We start from the raw sequence: 23,806 nt of genomic DNA on the forward strand, positions 1-23,806 counted from the left end.
TTTAGATTTTTAGATTTTTAGATTTTGAGATTTTTAGATTTTTAGATTTTTAGATTTTTAGATTTTTAGATTTTTAGATTTTTAGATTTTTAGATTTTTAGATTTTTAGATTTTTAGATTTTTAGATTTTTAGATTTTAGATTTTTAGATTTTTAGATTTTTAGATTTTTAGATTTTTAGATTTTTAGATTTTTAGATTTTTAGATTTTTAGATTTTTAGATTTTTAGATTTTTAGATTTTTAGATTTTTAGATTTTTAGATTTTTAGATTTTTAGATTTTTAGATTTTTAGATTTTTAGATTTTTAGATTTTTAGATTTTTAGATTTTTAGATTTTTAGATTTTTAGATTTTTAGATTTTTAGATTTTTAGATTTTTAGATTTTTAGATTTTTAGATTTTTAGATTTTTAGATTTTTAGATTTTTAGATTTTTAGATTTTTAGATTTTTAGATTTTTAGATTTTTAGATTTTTAGATTTTTAGATTTTTAGATTTTAACTTATTCCTTTCTTCTGCAGGGGTTGATAGACGATCGAGAGATTTGCTTGGTGCATTCAGCTCATGTCATTTCATGTGGTCTAATTCGATGACCATTACCCGTTGTAGTTGTCCAGAGACCGCAAACATGTTGTTGGTAACCGGACTTCTTTGAGCTGATGCTGCGCACCGACGCGGTCACGCTGACTTCTCCGATGAGTACATCGCATCTGATTCGCTCCAAGTGCTGATCTGAAAAGGCAGCGGGTAAGATTCTAAAGCTCAAACTCCTTTGTACATTCACTAATCTCTCTCCTAATCCATTCAGCTCTTTGAACACCAGAAATGCCAGCGGATTTTTGGATGCCAGCTCATCATGACTACAAACCACCTGCTTACACTGCGCGAATACTTAAGAGCTCCGCTTCGTCGATCCAGGTGTTCTGTTCTCGCCAAAGGAGTTCGTCAACTCGACTACGCAGCGATGCTGACATGCCACGTTCCGGCATCAATTTGGACATTAGACCGTCCGCCTGTGCTGGCCCAAAACTGACGGAATTTATCACTAGTCTTTTAGATTTTAATCCACATTAGGTACCATTTAGGTATAATCGAGTGTACACCTTTGTGCGAAACTAATTTATTGAGAGTTAAAAGAAATTTTAAGCAAATAAATAGTTTTCTGATATGATTTACTATTCCGAAACAGTTTTGAACTATAACGGCCAATTTGAAAAGCAAAATATCGACGCTATATCGATACTTTGCAAATTGCATACATTTAGGCGCATTCTAACCGTGAAATTGATGTTGACGAAATCAACAACATTTTTTATCGATTTCGTTGCAATTGTTACCGGACGACTGGTCGAAAACATTCCGAAACGAATCTTAGAACGAATCGACAACAATGTTGTCGATTTCGCGGGCAGGATTTCTATCCGTGCGGGGGGAAAAAGGGAAAGTCAAACGGAAAATCAAAGCGTTTTGGATGTGGGTGAAGATTATTGATTTCTGTTTTTTTTTTCTTTTTTCTCAGAATGTGAAGTCGTACGATTTTTGCTGCGATAATATTTATAGTGGGATTGGGATCGAGTTACTTCTTGGTAGTTTGGGGCCACCTGCTGAACAGAGAGAGTGAAATGGGAGCAGTGTTGCCAGTTCTGAATCAGGCTGAACCAGATCCAGTAATTCCCCAGTTTATTTTTTATAATCTTCACATATTTAATTTACCAAAAGAGAAACCCACCCAGCAAAAACTCTGGGACACTCCAATAACCGAGCCTATTTTGTGCGCGGAAATGAATATCATTAAATTTGCATAACTGCATTTCCGGGGTGCTTTCAGGAGTCAGATAAAACCAGAGGGCGGGGAAAAAACCAATCATCAGTTTGTTTTTCACCTGGAACGTGCGGGATAAAAGAGTTCGGTAATTGTTTGTTTTTTACTTGCGTTTTTTTACAACTTTTGAGCACACCAAAAAGGGTACTCAGCGCACACTTCAACTGTGCGATGAGCGAAATTAATTGATCGGGTTTGTTTTTCGCTGGCTCATTCAGGTGGATATAAAAATTATCCCTGGATCGATAACTTTTTCAAATGGGTGCTCTGTAAAAAAAGCCTAATAAAATGGTGGCCAAAGACAAACTTAAGGGAAATTAGACGAGCTTTTCGGTAAAAATATTTTCCATACTGAAAAATCAAGTCTGTAGAAATCGCCAAAAACTCTCAAAAAAATTTTTTTTAAGCATTATTATTTTTAAAACCGCTGAAACTTCACAACGATTCGACTTAGGACACTGCACAGTGGTCCGGATCGCAAAATTAAGTGGAAAACGGATTTCCCGAAAAATGGTGAAGTTTTGGAGCTTTGGTGTCTTGAGAAGAGTTGTTGCAAATGGAAAAGGGCAACTTTTGGTTTGGTTGAAAATTAGGGTGGTTCACTATTAGGGTGGTTTTGAAAATCTAACTTTTCAGGAGAGCAACTCTCTACGAAATCGGCCGATTTCGCATTTTTGAAAAAAACAGGGATTTTTGGAAAAAATCGAAGTTTCATGCAAAAACAAGTTTGACATTATTTTTTAATGCAAAATTGAATTTGCAATCGAAAAGTACGTCACAGATTTTTTGATAAAGTGCTCCGTTTTCAATATATAGCCACCGAAAGTTTGATTTTAGCGAAATATTTGCAGTTTTTCAATTTTAAGCATAATGACCATAAGTGACCATTTCCAAAAATATTTTTATTTTTTTGAGAGGTTCAGAAAATTTGCTATAAAATTGTTTAAGAGACATTGAAGATTGGACCTCGGGTTGCTGAGATAGAGCCGCTTCAAGAAAAAGAAACAAGAAAATTGAAGTTTTTTTAATCTCACCAAAACAACCCACCATTTTCTAATGACGATATCTCAGCAAATAATGGTCCGATTATCAATGTTAATACATGAAACATTCGTGAAATTTTTCGATCTTTTCGAAAAAAATATTTTGAAAATTTTTAAATCAAGACTAACATTTTAAAAGGGCCAAACATTGAATATTATGCCAATTTAAATTGCTAGTCTTGATTTAAAAAAATTCAAAGTATTTTTTTCGAAAAGATCGTAAATTTTCACGAATTTTTCATTTGTTAAAATTAAAAATCGGACCATTATTTGCTGAGATATGGTCATTAGCAAATGGCTGGTTGTTTTGGTGAGATTAAGAAAACTTCAATTTTCGTGTTTTTTTTTCTTAAAGCGGCTCTATCTCAGCAACCCGAGGTCCAATCTTCAATGTCTCTAAGACAATTTTATAGCAAATCAAACTTTCGGTGGTTATATCTTGAAAACGGAGCCCTTTATCAAAAAATCTGTAAAGTACTTTTCGATTGCAAATTCAATTTTGCATTAAAAAATAATGACAAACTTGTTTTTGCATGAAACTTCGATTTTTTCCAAAAATCACTATTTTTTCAAAAAATCATAACTCGGCGGCAGATTTTTTGACCATGTTTTTTTATGGCTCAAAAGTTGCGGATTTTTGTCCCCTAAAACATATCAGAAAATCTCGAAAATCAAAAAAAAAATACGTATTTTGGAAAATTGAGTTTTAGTAAAAAAATTGATTTTTTTTCCGTGTACCTATTTTTTTCTCAAAAGTCCTCAACAATACCTACAACTTTGCTGAAAACACCAAATTGATCAGAAACTTCACTCAAAAGTTACAGCTGTTTGAATATTTACACACCATTTTTGTATGGACAGCAGCCAAAATTGTATGGAGACTTGTATGGGTGAACCAATCACACAAAACAGTTTATTTGGTCATAGGGAAGGCTCCCACAATGCCAAATAAAAAAATACAAATAAAATCCATTTCCGGTTTTGGTAGAGAATTGCTCAGGAATATTTTTGGGAATTTTTTTGTCTTCTAGAAAGTTGTTGAACTTGCCAATCCAAGCAACTTTGTCGAAGACACCAAAATTTTATATCGTAATCTACGCCTTCTACGACCAAATTAATAGAAAGCACCTAAGCAAACCTTCAAAAATCAGTTTTTTTAATGTGGCAATTCAGGGTTAAGTTTTAGTTGGGGGCTCTAGAAAACAAACAATTTTATTTTTTGACAGGTCAATTTGGACTTAAGGGTCAAAAGTTACAGCCATTTTAAGGTAAAAAAGATGCAAATTTAAAACTTAAATATCTCGAAAAGGCGCAAGCCAAATTTTAAGCACCAAGTTGCATTTTAAAGAAGAGATCCAGCACTACTAACGCTGAAAAAAATCCCAGGAGTGTATTTCTTTAAACTCGAGATATCTTCATTTGAAAAAGGCTAATTTTCAAGGGAAAACCTTATGGGACCACCCTAACGAATTTCAAAAATTGTCCAACTATATGCTTTTCCATGTAATTTTGCCCGCTGAATCTGAATCTGAACTCAGAATTGACCCAAAGTGTCGCAAAATCGATTTTTGGTCATAGTTTGGGTTTCCATGTAAAATTATCATTTGAAAAGTTTTTTGTGTAACTTTTGAAGCAATTTATCTAAATTGATCATTTTTAACAGGTACTTATGGGACCCCAAACCGGACTAAATGGAAAAATCCCGGCAAAAATCGGTTCGATCAGCTCAAAATATTAGAGTGACAATTATTGTTTTTACTCCTCAAGCACAGAATTAAATTCTGAGTAGATATTTAAACGTAAAGTTAGATCTAGGACGTATATTTAAGAAGTTCAATTTTCGAATGTCTTTACAGACTTTCCTCAGCAAGGAAGGCAAAACGCTATTCTGCGTTGTTCTTATCACCCATTGAAAATTGCAAGAGATTTCACAAATATTTTTTTTTTTTTCAATTGACCATAATCTTTTGAGAGCCAAAAAGACTATTTTGTGTCATAATGCTTTTTTTTATGATTTTTCGACAGCATAGATTTTTAATTTTAAACAACACATTTTTTATCTAACTGAAGGTTTCAAATCAGCAGAACAGCCCAAATTAACATTACAAAAAAAACATTTCACTAAACTTTCACCAAAAAAACCCCTTTTCAAACACTCAACATTGAAAAGCAATCCCAGCAAACATCCCCTCCTAATATTGACACCCAAATTTGCATTTTTCCCACCCAAGCACGGAACGCAACGCAACGAAGCCCCCGAACGATGGCGACAGGATTGATTTTATCAGATAATTCATGATCTCATTAGGTTTGCTGCCTCTCTCTGCTGCTGCTCTGGTGATGATGGGCTAAAAATAACTCCCACAAGCAGTTTTTCGTGTACTCTTCCTCTTTTTTTTTCATTCTGTTTCGACTGAAGGACGACAGAGGGTGGGGAAATCGTGGAGGAGAAAATGTGAAAAACCGCCCTATAAACATCGTTTTTAATTAGGGAAGCAGCATTTTTTCTGGTGAGGGGGGGGAGGAGGGGTTGGAAAAGATGTAAAGTGAGGGTAAGCGAAAAGTAGGTCGATTTTGGGTGATTTTATTTTGCGATGGGAAGTAACCTCTCGAGATAAGGGTTTTTCGCCGTCTGCAAATCTACAGTGGCTGCGGGGAGGATGGGCAAACAAATCGTTCTTCATCAAACGAAAAATTTGGCTGCGTTTGCAAAGGATCCGGCCCACCGGTTTTGATTTACATTCTATGGTTTTTTTGATGGTATCAGCAAAGTTGTTTGCTTTGGTTGGAAAACGAAATTTTGCTTTGCATGCAACAGCAAATAATGTCCTATGAACCAAGAAAAGATAATTCTACACAATTGAATGGAGAGGCAACCTACTTGAAGCTTAAGCGTGTAAAAGCTTGTTTGTTTGGTTTAGTGGACTTGAAATTTCAGCGTACCTGTAAAAAAAGAGAAAAATGTAAACATTAGTTTGGTGTCTTGTTTTCAGGATTTACAAATTTACTCTGTTTCATATTTTATTAACAAGACTGAAATAACAAAATAAGAGGAAGACAACTTTATTTGTACAATGCTGTGGAAAATCTTATCATCGATTTTGTATAGAGTTTTGCATAGCAATCTTTATCATTTTAAAAAAGACATTGATAAAAACATAGATTCTACAGCTTTATTGCCATAAAAATATAACAATTTTAATTCAATTATAAGGAACTAACGATAACGAACTTGTTTTTTTTTAATTTGCATGCGAAAAAAATCCAGGAATGTTTTTTTGAAAATGGAGATCCCTTGGGTATAAAGTCAATTAAATGATCTATTGATCTATCCGTATTATAGGTGGATAGTTAACAAGTATCTATAAAAAAAAAGCAGGAAAGGACGGATAACTAATTCAGCAAATGGCCAGTTAGAAAATCAATAAGCTACCAGATCGTAACCTGGCAGTATCAATACTTTCCATTAATTAACTAGAATTTTTACGACACCGATCAATACTAATTAAAAAAAAACAGTTGATTTACCATTTTCTTTGTCATACTGCTCATGACTGTAACATAGCCACCGCACCGAGCATTTTTACCATTTGTTTAAGCATAAATTGTTATCAAAATTCTTGATTGAATAGTATTAAGGGCAGACATGCATCCGCTCTAACTGCTCTTTTAGAAGAACTAGTTCGGCATTTCGCGTAGATGAAATGCCCAGCATGTTGTGCCAGTGATTAGAGTACACTAATTACGCTAATCTTTAAGGCTCCCGAAGACCCTGATAATTAATTTTGAAAACCAAGTGAGATATAGCGTATGAACCTTTAAGTGCACTCAAAGAGCTTTTAAGAAGTTCTTTTAAAGAGCTTAAGAGAACATTACCATGAAAATATCGCTAAATCGTTTTCCCGAATGAACCAATGTTTTCTACACATTATTCATGCCAAAAACAAAAGGTTTTTGCCTGGCAACAAGCATAGTATTACTTTAAACGAAAATGCCATGTGGAACAAACTGAGTGCCGTTAAGAAGAGCTCTTAGTGCCGATGCATGTCTGATTAAGGGTACATATCCATAAGACAAGTTTGAACGGTTTTTTTTTTCAAAGCTGAAAAAACTGAAACCTGACACAATTTGATTGTAAATCCATTTGTAGCAAAAACAAAAAAGAGAAAAAGTCTAGAAAAAAATTATTGAAGATTTTTTTCAGATGTTTTAAGATAATTTTTAAAAGATTCTAAACTTCATTGAATGTACTACAAAGGTATCCAACATTTTGAAATAAATTTGAAACTCCTCTTTAAACATGAAGAATATACATTCAAAAGGTATTTTCAGATTTCATTCAATAGTTAGTCAAAGTTTTATATATATGTATTTTACACTAAAAAGGCGTAGGCGTAGGCGTAGTAATTTCATGTTCATAAGTGAAGCTGATTAGCAACAAAGGTCAATGCCATGATATATTTCCCATTGAAAAATGTTTTGTAAATCGTAAATCTATGCAATTTTTATAAAACAAAAATATTTTTGAATTATTTTACAAGATTTACATAAGAAAAGTTTCATTTTTGTTGCTATTTCTTCTCATAGGCACATTGTTTTTTTATTTTTGCCCGTCTGCTCTTTTCGATGTTGATGTTGAGAGAAATAGAGCAAAATAATCTGTATTTTTATTAAAATACAATAAAATAACAATAAAAGCAATACAATATTTCCAATCATCATGTATATTCGATTGCCAAGGCGTGTTTTCTGGGCAACTTTATGGAGAATAAATAGTCATCGCTAATTTGAAATGTGTCATATAGGAAATTATCACAGCTTTCCTACGATTCTAAGAGCGTAATGATTCATCGAGAAATTTCTGAAATATCTATTTTTTATCTTTTTTGTTCAAAATTCCTTTATTATTTATTGGAAACTTTTTAATAACAGTTTGTGAAACTTGTCTAATGTTGTGTTTTATGTGACCTTTACTCATCAAAATGTGCAAAATAAGACAAGAATCAACTTTGTAGAAGGTTGCCAAACGATAAACATTTTTAAAATTTAGTTTAACCGAGTTTTTGAATATGTGGGATTTATTCAGAAATGAAAATCATAAAACTGTTTTAAAATATATATTTAAAAGAATCAATACGGGAATAAATTAACTTTTTTTAGAAAATATGTGCAATTCAAAGTTTAAACTCACGAATTTGACACCTACTTTTAAATGCATTTTCAACAGTAAAACATTTTTTATACTCATGAGAATATGACTTTTGAAGCAAGCAAAAGTAATTTGAAGTACATTTTCGATTTTAAATCATGTTTTGTATCCATGTTCCTGGTTCATATTTGATTAAGGAAATATCATATTTATTCAAAAAATCTAAAAAATAACCTAAGCAGTCTCAAATCTGCAAACAAAAGGTTGTCTGAGCATACACGTGATACTTGTACACAACAATAGTGTAAATATCGTTTATCTCATGTTAATTACATAATTTATTTAAGTTTTATGTTTATAATTTCTGAATAAATCACACATATTTAAAAACTCAGTTCAAACGATTTGAAACCTTCTACAAAGTAATTTCTTGTCATACTTTACACATTTTGATGAATAAATGACACATAAAACACAAAATTTGACAAATTTTATTTGATGTTAATTACATTTTATTACAAAGTTTCCAATAAATAATGAAGAAAGTTAAAAAAAACTTAAAAAATAGATATCTCATAAAAAATATAAAAATATTAGAACATTTTCTGAATCGTATTGCCTTTAAACTTAAATCTAAAGTAGGTAATTATCAATTTTCGTTGTTAAATTGCGGAAAACTCAATAAAAGGAAAAAATATAGCAAATCGCCAAGTTTCACTCAAATTGCCCAAAATTTGCAACTGAGCACAATTTTCTAGGGAATTATTTCATGGAGAACCGCTGACTAGTTAGCAGAAGTGCGAAAGTAATTAGTGGCATTTAACGAGCCTGGCCTAGAAGCGATTCACTAATTTGCCGATTGGGGAGTGAGGACAGACAGTAGTGGGACAATTGGGTTGTGTGAACGTGCAATTAATCACATTTTGCAGTGCAAAGTTCACTTGACTCGAGTGCAATTAAACGATCTGAAAGTGGGTTCGATTAGTTGACTATACTAGTTGGAGTTTATTTGAAAGCGGATTGTATTTGGAGTTTCAGCAAACTATTGTTAAACAGTACTCTCAAGTTAGGTCAGATTTACTGAACAAACAGTAATCAAAACCTGTCAAAAAATCGGGAAAAAATCTACCTTCCGAGAAAAACTCAAATGAATAAAAAAATAATCACCACTCACCGCCAGCGAAAGCAAACACAGTAGCGTGCCCTAATTGGACTTTCGCACAAGTTAATTACAATGATTTGATGAAGCCTAACCTTGAGGGTCACAGCAGCAGCAGCAGCAATTTCACTCACGACCGTGCCAAAATTAACATCACTGTTGACCTTTTCCCTACGGGGGGGGAGGGAGCAGGTCAGGCAGTGCTGCCAACCAAACCAAAAAAAAGAAACTCTAAAAAAAGGAGAGAAACAAACTTTTTCACCACTCTCGTTAGCCTTCTAATGAATATATTATTACGGCTTTTGCTGCCACTCCCACCTTGTAGTGACTTTGTCGCGACCGGGTTTCTGATTAAAATAAACTCGAAATTTGCCGTAAATAATGTTTCAGTTGGCTTTCCATTATTTTTTGTGCAAACGGGAGCATAATTAAATTTCACCCCCGTACTTGATCCAATTACGAGCTTTTTTTTGGGAGAGGGTTGCCACGTGGTGCCACCAGAAGTGACAAGTAATTAAAATGGACGAGCAAATGGGGTGGATTTTTTTCTTGGGGGTTGAAGTTGTTAATTGAAAGTAAAAGTTACGAACTGCACACTACAAGAAGGTTGAACATTTTTTGACTTCCGAAAAAGTAGAATATGTTTTGCTTATTTATTCACATTTTTTATGGAAATCCTCCAAACCAAAGTGAAAAACGTCCTGTCCAGAGCAAATTTCAAACCCAGCTGCCCCGCAGCCGTTCGTTCGTTAGTCGGAAAATGTCATTACGCACCGAGAACAAAAACTGTTTTTATTTCGCTGTTGGTTCGGGTCCTCCTTTTGATATTTTTTTCCTTCCGAGAATTTCCTGTGAAAGTCAGCGCAAGACCACGTACGTGTGTTGTAGGTAGGCCCACCACCGGGAAAGGTCGGAGGTCCTTGTACGAAATATTCTTCGCTAATGATTTTCCGCACTTCGGTTTTTTTCTACTGGGGGTTTCACCAGGTATGTCGACCTCGACTAATGGTGCTGATGACGTTTGCTTTGAAGATTTTTTCTCGTTTTTTTGTGGATGTGTTACAAAAGATGAGGAAGGTTGTTAGTGGAATTTTGGTTAAACACCATTGAAAAAAACTTCAAAAAAAATTTGGTAAAAAAGCTTATATCTTTTGAATTTCCCAAAAAATGAGCCACAGATAATCAAAGGATTAATCTGGAAATTTTGAGTTCTGGGTCATATATAACCAATCAGGCCTGAAAGGGTTTTACCACGAATAAAAACTTTGAACAAAAATCGAAATCGAATACTTTGTAAAAATAGTTTATTATTGTGAGTCCTACAACTAGAAGAGCTGTCAACCCTGTCTATAGTTATGGTCATTCAAATATGTTTGATACTTCTTCTCAAATATTATTATTTTTTTAAATCGACTTTCAAAACAGGTTTTTGTAGCACGTTTGAATAGCCTCTGTAAATCAAATGAATTCAAAAGATTTGGAATTTCGAAGTTCTGGCAACACTGTAATAAACCATTATATCAAGATTGTTAATCGATAAAATTATATGGTTATCAAACGAAGTGAAGTTGTGTCTGTTTCTTTCACTATAGAGCAGTTCTCCGAGATTTCGATCATTCGATTTTTTTTTGTATTTTTTAATCCGATTGAAACTTTTTTGGTGCCTACGGTATGCCCAAAGAAGCCATTTTACATCATTAGTTTGTCCATATAATTTTCCATACAAATTTGGCAGCTGTCCATACAAAAATGATGTATGAAAATTCAAAAATCTGTATCTTTTGAAGGAATTTTTTGATCGATTTGGTGTCTTCGGCAAAGTTGTAGGTATGGATACGGACTACAGTGGAAAAAAATAATACACGGTAAAATAAATTTGGTAATTTTTTTATTTAACTTTTTATCACTAAAACTTGATTTGCAAAAAAAAACTATTTTATTTTTTTTTTATTTTTTTATATGTTTTAGAAGACATAAAATGCCAACTTTTCAGAAATATCCAGGTTGTGCAAAAAATCATTTACCAAGTTATGATTTTTTTAATCAATACTGATTTTTTTCAAAAAATCGAAATTTTGGTCGCAAAAATTTTTCAACTTCATTTTTCGATGTAAAATCAAATTTGCAATCAAAAAGTACTTTTGTGAAATTTAGATAAAGTGCACCGTTTTCAAGTTAAATCCATATTTAGGTGACTTTTTTGAAAATAGTCGAAGTTTTTCATTTTTTTAATTATTGCACATGTTTGCTCACTTTTGAAAAAAATATTTTTGAAAAGCTGAGTAAATTCTCTATATTTTGCTTATTCTGACTTTGTTGATACGACCGAAAATTGCTGAGATATTGCAATGCAAAGATTTAAAAACAGAAAAATTGATGTTTTCTAAGTCTCACCCAAACAACCCACCATTTTTCAATGTCGATATCTCAGCAACTAATGGTTCGATTTTCAATGTTAAAATATGACATTTTTGTGAAATTTTCCGATCTTTTCGAAAACAATATTTTCAAAATTTTCAAAACAAGACTAACATTTCAAAAGGGCCAAACATTCAATATTACGCCATTTAAAATGTTAGTCTTGATTTGTAAATTTTGAAAATATTGTTTTCGGAATGATCGGAAAATTTCTCAATTATTTGACATTTTAACATTAAAAATCGGACCATTTTTTTTCTTCATAAAATTATTTTTATTAGGTCCTTTTCGGTACTGGGACCTGGTTAGGACCGAGTCGGCTTTTGTAATTACATTTAAAAAAAATCGTACCATTAGTTGCTGAGATATCGACATTGAAAAATGGTGGGCTGTTTGGATAGGCCTTAGAAAACATCAATTTTCCTGTTTTTAAATCTTTGCATTGCAATATCTCAGCAACTAAAGGTCGTATCAACAAAGTCCGAATAAGCAAAATATAGAGAATTTTCTCAGCTTTTCAAAAATATTTTTGTCAAAAGTGGGCAAACATGTGCACTAATTTGAAAAAAATGAAAAACTTCGACTATTTTCAAAAAAGTCACCTAAATATGGATTTAACTTGAAAACGGTGCACTTTATCAAAATTTCCCAAAAGTACTTTTTGATTGCAAATTTTATTTCTCACCAAAAAATAAAGTTGAAAAATTGTTGCGACCAAAAATGTCAATTTTTTGAAAAATTCAGTATTGATTAAAACATTTATAACTCAGTCAATGATTTTTTGCACAACCTGGAAATTTCTGAAAAGTTGGCATTTTATGTCCTCTAAAACATATAAAAAAAATAAAAATAGTGTTTTTTTGCAAATCAAGTTTTAGTGATAGAAAGCTAAATAAAAAATCATAATTTTTTTACCGTGTATCATTTTTTTCCAGTGCAGTCCGTATCCCTACCTACAACTTTGCCGAAGACACCAAATCGATCAAAAAATTCCTTCAAAAGATACAGATTTTTGAATTTTCATACATCATTTTTGTATGGACAGCTGCCAAATTTGTATGGAAAATTATATGGACAAACTAATGATGCAAAATGGCTTCTTTGGGCATACCGAAGGCACCAAAAAAGTTTCAATCGGATTAAAAAATACAAAAAATAAAATTGAAGAAAAGGCTCTATATTTATTTTTTTTTAAATACTAAAATTTTTATTATACGCCGTATTTTTTCAAAAACTCTCAAATTTTCATTATTTTCCATATTATTATTCTGGAAATTTCTGTTGGCATTTTATACATATCAGAAAATGAAAAAAAAATAAAAATAGTGTTTTTTGCAAATCAAGTTTTAGTAACAAAAAGTGAAATTAAAAATCACAAAAAAAAATTTACCTTGAATCATTATTTTCCAGTGTAGTCCGTACCCATACCTACAACTTTGCCGAAGACACCAAATCGATCAAAAAATGCCTTCAAAAGATACAGCTGCCAAATTTGTTTGGAAAATTGCATGGACAAACTAATGATGCAAAATGGCTTCTTTGGGCATACCGAAGGCACCAAAAAAGTTTCAGTAGGATTAAAAAATACAAAAAAAAAATCGAATGACCGAAATCTGAGAGAACTGCTTTTCTAAAACCAATCAGTGAATTATAAAACAAATGTTTTAAAAGAAATTTATTGTTTGTGATAAAAAGTTGATTATTTTAAATAGGTCTTATCAATACTTACAACTTTCCTGAAAACTTCAATTATAAAAAATCTTTCAAACATACAGATTTTAGAATGTTTACGTATCATTTTTGCTGTAAAAATTGTGTGGAGCCTCTTGTATGGGCGTACAATGACACAATATAGCTGTATGGTCTGAGGGAAGGCCCCTGCAAAGCAAATCTAAAATGAGAATTGTACCTGATGTGTCAGCTAATGTTTTCAATTAAAACTGACAGCAGAGCAATTCTCTACGAAATCGGTCTTTTTTCTTCAATTTTAATTTTTGTATTTTTTAATCCGGCTGAAACTTTTTTGGTGCCTTCGGTATGCCCAAAGAAGCCATTTTGCATCATTAGTTTGTCCATATAATTTTCCATACAAATTCGGCAGCTGTCCATACAAAAATGATGTATGAAAATTCAAAAATCTGTATCTTTTGAAGGAATTTTTTGATCGATTTGGTGTCTTCGGCAAAGTTGTAGGTATGGATACGGACTACACTGGAAAAAATAATACACGGTAAAAAAAAATTTGGTGATTTTTTTATTTAACTTTTTATCACTAAAACTTGATTTACAAAAAAACACTATTTTTAATTTTTTTTATTTTTTGATATGTTTTAGAAGACATAAAATGCCAACTTTTCAGAAATTTCCAGGTTGTGCAAAAAATCACTGACCGAGTTATGAATTTTTTAATCAATACTGATTTTTTCAAAAAATCGAAATTTTGGTCGTAAAAATTTTTCAACTTCATTTTTCGATGTAAAATCAAATTTGCAATCAAAAAGTACTTTACTAAAATTTTGATAAAGTGCACCGTTTTCAAGTTATAGCCATATTTAAGTGACTTTTTTGAAAATAGTCGCAGTTTTTCATTTTTTTAAATTAGTGCACATGTTTGCCCAGTTTTGAAAAAAATATTTTTGAAAAGCTGAGAAAATTCTCTATATTTTGCTTATTTGGACTATGTTGATACGACCTTTAGTTGCTGAGATATTGCAATGCAAAGGTTTAAAAACAGGAAAATTGATGTTTTCTAAGTTTCACCCAAACAACCCACCATTTTCTATCGTCAATATCTCAGCAACTAATGGTCCGATTTTCAATGTTAATATATGAAACAATTGTGAAATTTTCCGATCTTTTCGAAAAAATATTTTTGGAATTTTCAAATCAAGACAAACATTTTAAAAGGGCGTAATATTGAATGTTTGGCCTTTGTGAAATGTTAGTCTTGATTTGAAAATTCCAAAAATATTTTTTTCGAAGAGATCGGAAAATTTCACAAATTTTTCATATATTAACATTGAAAATCGGACCATTAGTTGCTGAGATATTGACGATAGAAAATGGTGGGTTGTTTGGGTGAAACTTAGAAAACATCAATTTTCCTGTTTTTAAACCTTTGCATTGCAATATCTCAGCAACTAAAGGTCGTATCAACAAAGTCCAAATAAGCAAAATATAGAGAATTTTCTCAGCTTTTCAAAAATATTTTTTTCAAAACTGGGCAAACATGTGCACTAATTTAAAAAAATGAAAAACTGCGACTATTTTCAAAAAAGTCACTTAAATATGGCTATAACTTGAAAACGGTGCACTTTATCAAAATTTCAGTAAAGTACTTTTTGATTGCAAATTTGATTTTACATCGAAAAATGATGTTGAAAAATTTTTACGACCAAAATTTCGATTTTTTGAAAAAATCAGTATTGATTAAAAAATTCATAACTCGGTCAGTGATTTTTTGCACAACCTGGAAATTTCTGAAAAGTTGGCATTTTATGCCTTCTAAAACATATCAAAAAATAAAAAAAATTAAAAATAGTGTTTTTTTGTAAATCAAGTTTTAGTGATAAAAAGTTAAATAAAAAAATCACCAAATTTTTTTTACCGTGTATTATTTTTTTCCAGTGTAGTCCGTATCCATACCTATAACTTTGCCGAAGACACCAAATCGATCAAAAAATTCCTTCAAAAGATACAGATTTTTGAATTTTCATACATCATTTTTGTATGGACAGCTGCCGAATTTGTATGGAAAATTATATGGACAAACTAATGATGCAAAATGGCTTCTTTGGGCATACCGAAGGCACCAAAAAAGTTTCAGTCGGATTAAAAAATACAAAAAAAATCGAATGACCGAAATCCTAGAGAACTGCTCAGCAGTGAAAAATCTAAACGAAAAACCCTCGCCCTCCCAAGCCATCACAAAATCATAAAAAGTGGCACATAATTTGGGCAATCATTAAAAAGTACTTTGCACACATTTAGTCGCACCCTTCACGACTTTACAAAATGTCCCAATTTTGTTCCAAGCGGAGCTTTTCCTCCGGTTGTACTTATAATGTTGCTGACATTGCACACAGCAAAAAAGCAGTTGTAAAAAATCCCGCAAATTTTTCAAAACCTGGCTGGCTCATTTAAAATTAATTATCTCTCGCTTTATCTAGTGCCCCTTCTGCCAGCGAGAACCCAGCTTCGACTGTGTTGTCAACCTTTAGCCGGGTTCAAGTGGGTGGGGTGGGTGGTGGCTGGCACCCTCCAGGCATGGAAAACACTCTCTTGAGTGCAACTAGAGAGAGAGAGTGGGGTCACGAAGCGGATTTGGTTGGTTTTGTTGTTCTTGTGCTGGCTCTTTTTCGAGTTTGAGTTCGTGTTTGGCGGAAATGGTTAGAGAAAAATAAAAAGTGAAAAATAGAAGAAGAAAAAAAACAGTCCGCCCGCCGGAAAACTGCGGGTTTTACACGTTCACACCTCGACGTTTTAAGGGTTGAGAGAGAGTTGGTTAGGGAATGTTTTTGTTTCAAGATGAGCGGCGTTTCTTTTTGTTAGCTTTTGTTGTAAGGAAAATCGATAGCCGAGGGCGGGAAACAGTTCTTTGCTATGTTGTGCAAAGTGTTCCTAGCACAAGAGTAGAATTTAAATGGCAATTTTGACAAGCTGTTGCAATTTCTCCATATTGAGTACTCAGCAAAAGGCACGATCACATATTATACTTTTTGCCTTCCTCAGCACACAAAGGTGATAAATCACTCGAAAACCTAACTTCCGACTATCGACTCAGAATCAAATTCTGAGCAAATATCTATGCGTGAGTGAGGATGTTGATCAAAATTGTGCACCTGATTTTATTCGGATTTGTTTCATTGGGTCCAGTTTCAGATCCTGTAGCTTGGTATGAAAAGTACTATGCATTTATCTGTTTTTTGATAATGCATTTTCTGATCGATTTGGTGTCCACGGCAGAGTTGTAAGTTATAATTTGGACTATTCGGAATAAAGGTACACGCAAGAGAAAAAAAAATACTGTACACCACTTACTCTACTGAGATCGAATTAATTGTCTGTATGAAATGTATTAAAATATTATTTATTTCCAAGATATCATCGATTGAAAATGCGGGGCCGAAGGGTAGCACTCAAAAAAACTCCTTTTTCGTAATTTTCTTCACAAGCAACTCAGCAACCAAAGGTCGGACCAACAACGACCAAAATAAAAAAATGTAGAAACATTTTTCAGCTTATCAAACATATTTTTTCTTAGTTCACATGGTGTATTCTTCCGAGAACATTAAGATAATAAATTCGGCAGTTCTGATATTTGACACCATGAAAGTAGGGCTCTTTCTCGACAGTTTGCGGGGTCCGACGAAATATTTCGTCGGGATGTCTAGAGCAACTTTTTTTAAAGATTTTTTTTCGATTTTATAGGATTTTTCTTCAGAAAAATCGATGGAAATCGATAGGTTCATGTTCATATCCATCAAATTGCTTATGAATGTGCCTCAAGCGACTCTACATAACATGTATATTAGAAATCAAATCAAAAGTTTCTAACCCAAATTTAACAGATTTCTAGCCTTCTTTGAAATAACCCCAACATTCAAGCTGGAAACCTCAAAACGACCGAATAAAAATCTTTTCTTTGTACAATTTGTCACGAAAATACAGCAACAGATTGCCCGGATACAAATTCGAGCTTAAACCATTGCTAAACTTAGAGTATTCCATTTAAAAGCTATTTATTACCCAAAAAGTTCCCAACATTATTTTTTGCAATTCCTTCGTGAAACTATTTACTTTTTCTGTCATTCTTGGACGACGAAATAGCCTACTTTTCTGTACCAAAAATAACAGAATCCAATAGCAACACTTTTCAAAATAAATGCTGAAAAGTTCTACTTTTCAGCACTCAAATGGGTGCTGAAAAGTTGAACTTTTCAGCACTTGTTTCGAAAAGTAACACTTTTCAACATTTTTTTGATTTAAACGATTTATTGACAAAATACATGAAAATTTGACATAAAATTTCACTCAGTGTGTGTTTTTTGGAAATGCAAAAAGTGTTATATGGAACTCGTTGCAAAACTTGATTTTTTCAGCAACTCGTTGGATAAATGTACGACTCGTGCTGAAAAAATCCTCTTTTTGCAACTTGTTGCATAAACTACTATTTTCAATCTTCACTACATTTTAGAATCAACCACATTGTAGAGAACAGTTTTCTAAACAATTTCCATAAAAAAGTATCAATTTTGGTTCAATATAAGCAGAGATATACCAAATTGCGTAAAATAAAAAGCGACTTTCTCCAAAATTTCTGGATTAAAATTCCCATTCAAACGATGAACACTGCCTGCTATGATATTTTGAAGGATGAAAACATTTCGTTGAAACATACAAAATATATAAAATTTTGATGAAATTTATTGAAATTATTTTATAAGAATCATAAAAAAAACTCAGTAGGCGGTGTTCATCGTACTGTAATAGACTTTTTTTTCTTAAAATGATTACTTAAAAAACAAAAACTCGAAAACGGCGCATTATATCAAACATTCATAGATGTATTTTTAAATTCCAAATTGAAGAGAAATATGTAAAAAACACGGATTCTTGATGTTTTTTTTTTTTAAATGAACTATTAATCACAAAAAATAAGTTTCCAAAAAAAACGTATTCTTTAATATTTGAGTAATTCTCTACCAACTCACACGAAATCGGGAAAAGTTGCCCCGACCCCTCTTCAATTGGCGTGAAACTTTGTCCTAAGGGGTGACTTTTGTCTCTGATCACGAATTCGAGGTCCGTATTTTTGATATCTCGTGATGGAGGGGCGGTACGGCAAAAAAGAGGTGAAATTGATTTGATGGTGTACTCAGAAATCCGAAAAAAAACGTATTTTTCATCAAAAGAACACTAAAAAAAATCTAAAAACTTTGCCATTATCCGGTACTCAACTGTAAAAAATTTAATTTAATGTTCTTTTCAAATCTACATTGACTCAGAAGGATCATTTTTTCATTTAGAACAAAAAAAAATCATTTTAAAATTTCGTGTGTTTTCTAACTTTGCAGGGTTATTTTTTAGAGTAAATTAATATTCTACAAAGTTGTAGAGCAGACAATTACAAAAAATATAAACAAACAAAAGGGGTTTGTTTGTAAAAATCACGAGTTATCGCTATCTTACGAAAAAAGTTTTGGCTGCAAATTATTGAAAAACACCACCTCATTTTTTTTCGCTATTCAAACATTGAAGGGGTCGTACCGCCCCTCCGTCACAAGATATCAGAAAATTGACCTCGGAATCGTGATCAGGAACAAAAGTAACCACTTGGGACAAAGTTTCACGCAAATCGAAGAGGGGTCGGGGCAACTGCTGTGTGAGTTGGCATAGAATTACCCAAATGAAATTTATGACGAAAACAAAACTGATTAAATAACTTTTTATATTGATTATTATTGAACACCCCAAATTGTGTAAATTTTGTTTTGGAATTTTGAAATATACCGGCAATAAAAAATCCTAATCCGAAGAATGTCTTTTCATACTCACTGAGAGAGAAATTCAAAAGACATCTTGTTTCTGCTCTCTTATGCATGAATATCGATTAAAAAAGCTCAAAAAAAAATTCAAATTGCAAAACCCTTTTTTTAAGATGAACAAGAAATAAAACAAATTAATAAAAGTCGTGCTAACAAAGAGATTCACAAACAATCTTTTATTTCTTGTGGTTCTTTTCATGGGTGAGGTTCTCATGATTTCTCATGAGCGAAAAATAAAATTTTGCAAGGACTCAATCCCTTTTAACCGTAAATATGTCATTTTTAGATAAAAATAAAGTAGCATCTTAGTAATCAGATGAAAAGGATAGTTTTTAATTTGCCAGTTAGATTAAAAAAAATAGCATTGATTTTCAATTATTGAGAAAACAATAAATCAAAAATATACTTATAATAAAAGGTTGAAAATATTTTTGACCACTTTTTCAGTAAATTCAGTATATATTTCATAGATTTGATTTTAAATAAGACTTTAACAACAAATGTGGCAAATAAAGGTACCAAATGACATTAAGGTAATAATCTATTTGCATATATAAAAAGCTTGGAAATTATGTTTCGTTTATGTTCATGAATGAAACATATGCATTTTCTGGTCTGAAGATGACTAGCCTGGCCTGAAGTTTTTTTTTATTTTAAGGTGAAAAAATGCATACATTTCTAAATTATTCTTCAAGATAAATCATAAACATTACGTGATAAAACGTTTCTTTTTGTAATTTACATAACGTCAGGGTTAGTGCAAAATCAAATAAAACATGAATTTTCAATATCACGTTAACTGTGGCTTTGCAAAAATCTTCACATTTCCAAGATTAAAAAAAAAGTTAAATAATTCCAAGTGCAAGAAGAATAATAATTTAAATAAGGAAACGAGGACGACGAAGGGGCTAAAAAAAAGATTTCAAATTTCATGTCAGATTGTCGAATGCTTTATACATTATCGCTGCCATCAAAAATTAGCAAAACAATCTGGAATCACAAAATTCAAAATTTACAAGTCTATGATTGCCCTATTTGAGTAAAAATACAAAAATAAACGCAATAGAATATATTTTTAATCGATAATAGATAAAATGCCCTATGATTTTTAGAGGAAATTATGAAGCGGAAGGGGACAAAAAGCTGAAATCCAATTTGCAATAGTCTAAACATTGTAAACATTAGCAACTTTTTAACTATAAAAACATAAAATTATATACTCGCGTTCTTCAAGATCTAAATGATGCATTGAGCTGTAGAATTTTTCTAAATATTTACCGTAAAATATAAAGTGACTAGCTCCGCCGGATCCTACTTGCTTTCCCACGTGTCGTCACTCCTCACTCTCTCTCTGCCTCTCTTTCTACGATGAAGTGACCTGCACTTGTACCAGTTTCAGTTGCACCGAACTACTGCAACCGTACCGCACCACGCCCGTACTACTAAGTGGATGATCTGCTCGACTTGGCCTCCAACGCTGTCAGCCTTTCGATGAAGTGGTTGTTGCTGTTGTTGTTTTTTGAGCGATTTTTGAACACTTTTCACTTCACTAGTGCGCTTTTTTTCTTTGCTATATTGAGCTCTGCATAACACTGCAATATTTAGACTTTTTCGAACACTTGCTTCTTTTTTTTTATTATATCCCGCAATTGGAATTCACACACACATTCACAAAAAGACCAAAAACACCACAATGAGAGAGAGTAAAATGGTGTGGTGCCGAACCACTTGATTGATTAACACTATGCCCTGCAAAATAACACACACACACACACACAAAATAACCAACATGTCTCGATGTTTGGCGGAGCAGCACTACAGCACAGTTCGAATGTCCCCAAAGTGGTCCAAAAGGATCTCCCATGTAGGTTTGTGTGTGTGTATTTGTGGCAGCCCAAAATAGTTTTTTTCTTTCTATTTGTCTCGAATGATACTAACGGATATTTAGGGCAGGCATTCCAGGGAGAGACTCCGTGTACTATCAGAGGAGGGGGGAGGGGGGCAGCGGGAGAAAACCTGCGCCCCACCGGAAGGAAACAATAAGAAATTGATGCAATTCCGGCCACGTTGTGGAGCCAATATTTAGCTGTCCCAGCGCTGGCAGCAACGAAAGGAGCAGCAAGATACAAACCATCTGGGAATAACTCTGGGAAATCGGAGATCGTAGAAATAGCTTGGCCTAAAATGATTGTGGTGGTGGTTGTTGTTGTTGTTAAAGTTATCCCATCACTGTTGGGAGGTCAGGAACAGGAAGATGAAGAGCCTGTGAAACTCAATTTTATGTCCTTCGGTGGAAGATTGAAGTCAGTGTTGAGGTCCCTCGTGGAATGTGGGATTGGAAAACGATACGGGATTGACTTCTTTGGGAAGGATGGTGGAAAGTTCCAGAACGAATTACAAAAAATCGTAACAATTAAGTTTAAAGCTTAAAATTATTAAAAATCAAAACTAAAATATGATCCCGTTTAAGCGCTATGAATATTTAAAGATTTTAATTGCAATTTTGTTGTGCAAATACTTATTTTCCTGCCATTCTAAAATGACGAAACGGCCTACCAGTCATCGCCAAAAATAACAGTACTGAAAAGTTCAACTTTTCAATACTTGAATCAAAAAGAAACACTTCTCAATACTGTTTTGGCGTTAACACTTATCTTGACGGCAAATAACAATCAAGTGGGAAACAAATATAGGAAAAAAACAATTCAATTAGTGTTTTTTTTTCGATTTTGCAATAACAAAGTTTTCAACTCTTTGCGAAATTTTATTTTTTCAACAACAAAAAACAGTTAAAAAATACTTTATCAAACATTCTTGGAAATGAGTAATGAAACGTTCAAATTTTACTTAAGTTAAAAACTGTAAATACAGCAAAAAAAAAAACAATTGAAGAGTAACATCTATCTGACTCAGGCCGACCAAAGTTTATATATTATTGAAATTGTAGAAATAATTTTAGAAAAATGTCTTTCCAACGGTTTCTAATTTTAGTAGCAATTCATTTAAAAATAAAATGACTCCATTTTACCAAGTACGAATCACCTCTTTAAAAATAATTTCACAGAAAAAAAGTAACCATAGATCATTTTAAATTTTTAATTAACTAGTTCGACAACGAATGTCTTCAGTCACAAAATCAACTTAAACCAGACTGTGGATTTTTGACAGAGTTATTGAATAATCTGATACGATAGTTGAGGCATAAAAATTGCAATATTTATGCTATATGTTTTCCTCTGATATTTAAATGACGTAAATGTCCAAAAAATAACCAAAAATTCAAAAAATCTTAACTGATTAACACAATTTCACAATCACATAGTTTGAAATAATTTTGTTTATTTCTGTTCGCTCTTTCACCTGTTTCTTCGGACACTTTAAAAACGCGAATAAAACGAACAAAGCTGCGCGAACATTGAAACAACTTTATTCCGTTCGAAAAGACGCGGTGTTAACTTCATTTTACATTTGGCCTGCAAGCTTAAGTAAGCCTCAAATTTGACCCCGTCACTCAAAAACATTGAGCACCCCTGATTTAGAACGATTTTTCACATCAGTACAAATATATTTTCAAGCTTCAAACTTTTGATTTTTTTTTCAAATTTTTGAAATAATTCAGTCGTTACTTAACACCTTCGTGAACTATTTTAGGGATCAAAATCACTGCAAAAATTGGGTTTTTATGGGCTACCAAGAATTTATCCAATTTGAATTAAAATATTGAAAATCCAGCAAAACTGACAAAAATAATTTGTAATAAATTTATAAAAAACCAAAAATTACAGATTTCTTAGTTACCAAGAATTTATCCAATATTTATATGATATTTGAAAATATTTGAAAATATTGAAAATTTGGCAACACTGACAAAAATTATGTGTAATACATTATAAATCGAATTTTACATCGTTCTTTAGGACTTTAGAACACTTTTACGAAAAATCATGAAATCCGATTATCTGGCATCAACAAAAAATAAGCATTTGAAGTTGGATTAAGTAATGTTTCTAAAAGCCATTTTGTAGCTTTTATTAGACTATACGAAAACTATTAATGATGTCAAATAATTTTGTGGATTTTTTTTTAATTTTTGCTCCTGGCCTTTATTGATAAATGCTCATAAATTCTGACATAATCAATTTTTGTATGAATTAAGTTCAAACAAAGAATTAACGAGCCATGGTTTCATCATTTGAATGAACAAAGTGTTTAAAAATGCATTTTACACCTGCCCAGTTGTTTTGCAATCATAAGTTTCAAAAATACCTAAATATTGACGAAAATTTATTTCTTTGCAAAACAAAAGTTTTTGCGGTGCTGTACATTTTAATTTCATAAAAATTCAAAATACTTTTAATCCAGCCCAAACATGCTAAATATGATTATAAATGCAGAAAAATGCGTTTTAGATTGTTTAAAGTTGATTTGACTTCTATTTTCATTAAAATTTCAAAGATTTTTCAAAAAAAAATTTTTGCGACATAAACTTTGAAAAATATTTGCAACGGCCTAATTTTAAATTAAAAAAAAATAGCAGAAATCTTAAAGAAGACTTTCGTAACTCGGCATGGACACTACCGTTTCTGTGACAACAATCGCCAAGGAAGGCCAGCCGTACGAGGCGGCCAATGTCACGTAATAATTGGCTTTGCTGATGATGTCATTTCTTT

The 23,806-nt window shown here is 32.3% G+C and overlaps 2 protein-coding genes across 5 annotated transcripts in view; both read right to left on the bottom strand.

Moving 5' to 3' along the window:
• Positions 1-23,806, bottom strand: part of LOC120418039 (neurocalcin homolog) — a 328,306-nt gene that overhangs the window by 198,285 nt on the left and 106,215 nt on the right. The window lies entirely within an intron of this gene.
• Positions 1-23,806, bottom strand: part of LOC120418038 (neuronal calcium sensor 2) — a 280,465-nt gene that overhangs the window by 155,907 nt on the left and 100,752 nt on the right. The window contains exon 2 of one of the 4 annotated variants that reach the window (XM_039580284.2): positions 20,415-20,728. The exons of 2 other annotated variants lie outside the window; for them this stretch is intronic. The gene's annotated coding sequence lies outside the window, so the exon portion shown is untranslated. Of the gene's footprint in view, positions 1-20,414; positions 20,886-23,806 lie in introns of all 4 variants that reach the window. One more of the 4 variants, XM_052710710.1, reaches the window with a different exon arrangement.

This window comes from Culex pipiens, chromosome 3, assembly GCF_016801865.2.
Source record: "Culex pipiens pallens isolate TS chromosome 3, TS_CPP_V2, whole genome shotgun sequence".
NCBI classification, from domain to species: Eukaryota; Metazoa; Arthropoda; class Insecta; order Diptera; family Culicidae; genus Culex; species Culex pipiens.